The sequence below is a fragment of the Halichoerus grypus genome, chromosome 1 (genome assembly GCF_964656455.1).
Source record: "Halichoerus grypus chromosome 1, mHalGry1.hap1.1, whole genome shotgun sequence".
Taxonomy (NCBI): domain Eukaryota; kingdom Metazoa; phylum Chordata; class Mammalia; order Carnivora; family Phocidae; genus Halichoerus; species Halichoerus grypus.
This window is the reverse complement of record NC_135712.1, coordinates 164,289,335-164,295,995: the sequence shown is the minus strand read 5'-3', so window position 1 is coordinate 164,295,995 and position 6,661 is coordinate 164,289,335. Positions and strand designations below refer to the sequence as shown.

At 41.8% G+C, this 6,661-nt stretch overlaps 1 protein-coding gene across 4 annotated transcripts in view; it reads left to right on the top strand.

Annotated features, from left to right (window-relative positions):
• The first annotated feature begins 2,821 nt into the window (after positions 1–2,821).
• Positions 2,822–6,661, top strand: part of PPARG (peroxisome proliferator activated receptor gamma) — a 179,699-nt gene continuing 175,859 nt past the window's right edge. For 2 of the 4 annotated variants that reach the window (XM_036073565.2, XM_078074946.1), the window contains exon 1: positions 3,813–3,901. The gene's annotated coding sequence lies outside the window, so the exon portion shown is untranslated. Of the gene's footprint in view, positions 2,943–3,812; positions 3,902–6,661 lie in introns of those variants that run through there. The other 2 variants (XM_036073566.2, XM_078074947.1) reach the window with 2 other exon arrangements.

Sequence of the window (6,661 nt, the reverse complement as noted above, 5' to 3'; positions counted from 1 at the left end):
CACAGTGTTTTTCTAATTTTTGAAAATATGGCCAACAGTACTAAACACATTTTACACCAATTCCTGGTACACACATATACATAACATAAAAGTTATGAAGCAACATTTTTTTAAATTTAGGAAGTACATTCTGATAGTTTCTGTTCTCTTCTGTTCTGTTTTATTGGACTTTAAAAAATATATTGGTTATAACCCACTGAATTGATTTAATAATCCACCAGTGAATCAAGACCAGTAGTTTAAAAAACAGATTTATATTATTTCTATTTACATTCCTTAACTTCTTACATTTTTAGGCTTCACTAACTACAGATCACTTTCAAAAATCACAGATTTTTTTTTTTATTTAGAAGGATGTTTAGAAAGTATTCATATTCTAGTATGCAATTCTAAAATGTTGCACCAGTTCTGAGTTTACTGTGTTGGGATTCTCTTTGGTCAGTGTCCTTAATTATGTGAATTTCCCCAACCAAAAGCAGGTTTGCCCTACCTCACACCATACACAAAATTTAACTAAAAATAACTCAGAGACCTAAACATAAGAGATAAAACTATCAACTCTTAGAAGAGAATTTAGGAGTAAATTTTTATGGCTCTGGATTAGGAATTGATGTGACACCAAAAGAAAAGTAGGTAAATTGGATTTCATTAAAATTAAAAATTCTTCTGCTTTAAATGATGCCAAGAAGAAAGTAAAAAGAACTTACTGGATGGAAGGAAATATTTGTTAATTACATATCTGATAAAGAACTTGTATACAGAATATATAAACAGATCTTATAAATTAACAATAAAAATATAATAACCCAATTTAAAGATGAACAAAGGATTTTAATAGACTTTTCTTCAAGGATGATACACAAATAGCCAATAAGCACATGAAAAGATGCTTGTATAATGAGTCATTAGGGAAATACAAATCAAAACTACAATGAGGTACCACTTCACACACATCAGGTTGGCTAAAATAAAAAAGACAATAACAAGTGTTGACAAGAATGTGGAGAAATTGGAACCTCCATACATGGCTGACATGAATGTAGAATGGTGCAGCCACCTTGGAAAACAGGCTGGCAGTTCCTTAAAAAATTAAACATAGAGTCACCATTTGATCAAGCAATTCTGCTCCTAGATATGTACCCAAGAGAAAGAAAAACATGTCTACACAAAACCTTGATATGAATCTTCATAACAGCATTATTCCTAATAGTCAAAAAGTAGAAACAACCCAAATATTCATCGACAGTGGATGAGTAAATGAAATGTGATATATCCATACAATGGAATATTATTTGACCATAGAAAAGAAAGAAATATCGATATGATACCACATGGATGAGCCTCAATACATTATGCTAAGTTCAAAGAAGCATGTCACAGAAGACCTTATTGTATTTCATTTATATGATATATCCAAAATAGGTTAATCTATGGAGACAGAACTGGATTAGTGGTTAGGTAGGGTTACAGGGAATGACTGCTAATGGGTAGGAGGTTTCTTTTGAAATGGTGATGGTGGTACAACTCTGTCAATAAGCTGACAAATATTGAATCATACATTTGGAACTCTGGAATGATCAAGAAGAATGCATGCAGCACTTCTATGCCTGAGTGTAGAATGTTGAGCCCTGACAACCCGACTTACCTAGACGACAGGCAAAGAAATGGGTGGTTTCCAATGGTCAACAAATGTTCTTTTCTCGAGTCCCTACAGAGCTGTAGCTCTTCTTGTTCTAGGAGACAAGTAGGACACGAATCTATTGACTTTAGCTCTGAACCTTTTCAGAAGTGATACTCATCCTCACAAAATTGTCCTTCAAAAATGAGAACCTTTTGCCCTAAAGGGAAAAGAACTAAGCGTCCCCAACTAGTTAAGATGTGAAAGGACTAGAGAGCATTCTGGACAAGCAATCGATAATTTTCTTGAAGTCAGGAACGTTATTCGTCTTTGCTTCCTCAAGGAGGACCAGGCCGAGAGCGGGATGCTCAGTAAATGCGATGGGAGGAAGGGAAAAAGGTACGGCCTCAAGTCCAGAAGACCAGAGGCTTTCTGACTGGGCATCTGTGAACCCCTCTGGACGGGTCGTCACGGAGAGGGCGGCAGGAAAAGCAGCGGCCCGCAGACTGCCCAGTACATTTACCAGGCAGCATGCCCCAAACTGCTTCTCCAACGTGAGAACTTGGGATTCCCACGCCCCGCGTCCCACCCCACCCCCACCCCATGAGTCCTGATCCCTCAGTGCAGGAAACACCGCTAAAGAATTCAAGAAATGCTGTTAATGAGTTTAAGAAATGCTTTTAATGATTAAAACTAAAACTCTATCACCTTAAGGAACTAATGAGCACCGGTGTGAAGTACAAATGCAAAAGGAGGGGGGGCGCTGAAAGTGCGCATCACCATTGGGCCCTCGGGTAAAAACCAGGTGATCCTAAATATGATTTAATTTCTTTTTAAAGAATGTCATTAAAAATAACAGCTTGGAAAAAGGAAATCTCGCAGGGCGAAGGGTGAGACACACTGGCGTGGAGACGGAAGGCGGGCTCCGGAATCCCGCACCGCGGACTGTTCCCAGACGTGACCGTGGGCACCTTTCTGAGCTCCGTCCGGGTGCCGTCTCTGTAAAATGGGACCATTTCTGGGCCGCCTCCCAGCGGTGGCTGCGAGGAACAAGCGAGGCCGGGCCGAGTGGGTGCGCCCCAAGGCGGCCCCAGAGGCCAGGGGCCCTACTGTGCGCCAGGCGGCGGGCGCCCCGCGCCGCGCGCTCCCCGCCCCCGCGCCGTGCCGCGCCGCCGCGCCCGCCCCCGGCCCGGCTCAGCCTCGGGCAGGCGGGGCCGACCGCACTCGGAGCCGTAGCCCGCGCCCGCGCCCGCGCCGCAGTCGCCGCCTGGGGCGCTCGGGTCGGCCGCCGGGACACCGGAGCCGGGCGCTGCCGCAGCCGCAGGTCAGTGTCGGGGTGCGGGCGGCGCTGGGGGCCTGGAGGGCGGGGAAGCGCCGAGGGGTCGGGGCCCGAGGAGGGCCGGGGCTGCGGCGTCGAGGTCGGAGGGGACGGGCACGGACAGGTCCGGGTGAGGGTCGCGGGCGTGCTGAGAAGTCCCGGTCCAGAGCGAGCCAGCCGGGCCGTGGAGGGCAGGGGCTGCGCGCGAGACGCGCCACAGGGAGCGGCGGCCGCGCACCGGGAGAGACGGCGGTCGTTCGTCCGGCGCTCCCGGGACAGGCCCCCTCGAGGGAGCGCCTGGGTCGGGGTCCGAGAGAACCGGGGACCTCCGAGTCCCCGGCGGAGGTGCGCAGGCGTCCGGGAGGCGCTCGAGGGGAACTTTGGGACCGAAACGCGGGCTCCGGTGCCTGTCCGTCCCGCCGCCGTAGAGTCTCCTTCTCGGTCTCCAGAGCTCTGGAAGCGGTCACTGGGGGTCGCGGTGACAGATAAGCGAGGGGCGCGTTCGAGGTCACCTAACCGGGTGCCCTTGAGCGCTGAGCTGGCCGTGAGCCGAGTGAAGAGGCTGGGATGTGGGCCGGATTCCCCGGGGTTCTAGGGGATGGAGAATGCGTGCGTCCCCCGCCCCACCCCCGTGTTTGGAAAGGTGGCATTACCGGGCTGGGGGTTCCTACACGTGCCGCGCCTCACTGCCCGCTCTGTGTGCTCTCACTGAGGTAGGGAGAGGCAGGTAGCCTAAACAGAAAGTCCTGGTCCCTCAGTGCAGGGGGTGGAAAGTGGGTGTGTGGTTGTGGTACTGTATGCCTTGGTATTTGGGGAGGAGCCTAAGGTAAGGAGGCAGAAACTGGGAGTAACCTATTCGCTGCTTTTATATAAGGTCAGTTGTTAGGTAAAGAAGGGGCCTTTACCTCTGCTGGTGTTCAGAAGGCTGCATTTCTAAATTCTTCTTGTTAGCTTCCGTTGATTAGGTGAGTCGCCTCACTCTGATTGCGTTTTGTTGAAATGTGTTGATGTGTCCAAAATTTGCGAGATGATGATGATGACAGTTATATTATATCGTTAGTATTTGGCTGTGCTCTTGTTTTACCCTAAGAATCGAATTCACTTGGGTCTAAGGATAGCTCACTATTTTCTTGGGAAAAATAGTGTCAGTTTTAGGAGAAATAAAATTAAAAAAAAATTTAGTGATCTGTCAGGAAGAAGCTAAAGTTTTTCTGTTTTTCCTTTTCAAGGTTGGGGGATGAAATGTAAAATTAAATTTGTTAAATTATCATCTGAAAACATAACCAGGCAAGATGCTGAACTGAGTTGTAGGAATCCTATTGCTGGAGAAGCTCCTTATTTTGAAGTACATTATTTTAATGTCAACTGGTTTTTATCATTCACGAAACAAATTGTAACCAGAGGTGTTGAGAGAACGGTGAAATAACTCTTTAAAAGGACCCAGGCACATCTTCTTCCACAAATCTCAGGTGTTCTCTGGCAGTCTTCCGTCTATAGCTAAGGGATCAATCGCTGACTGAAAGCAGAACCAAAATGATGGCGTTAGATGATTTAGGAAACCCTTCTGGTATAGAGACTGACATAGACATTCCCTGGGGCTTCTCAAAGAAATACTTCACACTCCTATGAATGTTTCATGGAAGACACTTACACATGTTACCAGTTAGCGTTCTGAGGGATGTTTCGAGGGAAACTGTTCAAGTTTTAACATCATTTTTGTGTTGTCTATTTTCCGTCAGATTCACAGATTGATTCTGTAGTTAATACGGTGCCATAGTATTCTTTAATATACAAAATTTAAAACTAATGTGTTAGCCAAAAAATGAAGTTTGTTACAAAACCATCTATTTTTGCCTTACTGGGTACTTCACATAATTTTTTCCCTTTATTTAAATTATATGATATGTGATACTTCACTTGCTGATAATTATATCTTAAAACGTCTTAGAATCAACTAGTGACCATCTCAATCTTTTATAATTCACTGGGAGGGGAAAAAAGTGGTTATTTCATTTTTAAATAATAATTCTTTTTCATATTGAAAAGTTTGTTTCTAGTCTTTACAAAAACTACTATAACAGCATGGCATTGATGAAGTATGAAGATTTGAAGGATTCTGGGCTAAGATTTTGGGGCATTGTTTTTTCACTCTTTTAGATTTAAAAGAATATAATTTTTAAAAAGTAAAACTCAAATGTCCGCCAGCATCATATTCTCTATTACACTTAAAATACTTTGAAAATATTTTTTGTGATTGGTTATTTTTAATAATTAAATACAGTTTTCTTTAAAGGGACAAATTTCCTTAATGTTCATTTCTTTGTATATTTCAGAATTATGTTTGAACAATATGTCATAATTTTTTTTTGAAACACTATTAATTTCAAAATCCCTATGACATGTAAAATTTATACAGGAGACAAAGTCTGACTTTAGGAGTATGGATTAGAAATGCATTACTGATCACGGCTAATTGCTTTTAGCAAGTTGTAGGACTATAAACAAATACTTATATTCTCTCTTCTGTAATTCTTTGAAAATAAGATGTTTGCCACTAATCTTAACTCTGAAGATAATTATGCGTGTGAAAGCTTTGTGGCAGCCGCTGCTGTGAAAACATACACCAGTATTAGTACATCTCATTTAGTTTTCAGATTGTGAAATGGTTGTTAATAACAGGAGACTTTCATGAAGCACGGGAAAAGTGTTGAAATAATACTTTACAAATGTTTTATAAATCCTGGCCCATACTTTTACTTCTTTCATAGGATGTATGTATGTATCTATCTGCTAATGGGTAACACAGAAAATGTCATCCTTCTAATTTGTGGGTGTCTTGCTGAATTCATTTTCACTTGAACTTGGGAATATATGTCCTAAGGTGTAGCAAACCATACTGGAAGAAGTTTTTGGTCTCATTGGTTTCCACTAAATAAATACCAGTTGTAGGAGGATTTTTTAAAAATCACTGATCAAGAAAACTTGATTTAAATCACCAGTCTATAAATGTAAACATATGCTCCCCACCTAAAAAATAAACTGAATTTCTAAGTTGCTTTTCTTATTTTTCCTAGCAGACCCCAACGTTAGGGTAGTTGAGGCCTAAGAGCAATAAAAAAGGCAGCAGTTTAAAGTGCTTATGAAGGTTCTTTGAAACTGATATAATTTGACTCCACCACAGTACAGTAAGATCTGTGAATAACCCATCTTGCAAGCATAGACAGCCCCCACATATCATACTTCAGTTAGTTTCATAACATTCTAGACAAAAATTTTAAATTGAAGATTATTTGAAATCTTCCTGGAGTTTCTTATTTACTATTTGTATTTTATCAAAATACAGAGGTAGATTTTGAGAAATTCTATGGTGTATGTTTTAGAGCTTATTTAATAAAAATGTCATGTTTTAATTTCTATTTACCTAAAATACTTACGTTGGTTATTAGAAGGAAATTGATTCAAATACAATAGACCATATTTTGGAGATAGCTTTTGTAGATGTTAAGGCAAAAACTGTCACCAATAATAGTATATACTTATATTATTTGTTTTTTTTTAAAGTTTATATATTAAGAAATATTTTTCTTCAACAACCAATACATATCAACATTTTAATACTGAATATTTAATTCGGAATATGAATGTTTACATTTCTCACAGTTTCAGTTATTACAATGGGGCAAGTCCCTTGTGCTTTCTCCCATCCCATTGCTAAGCAGGCCCGA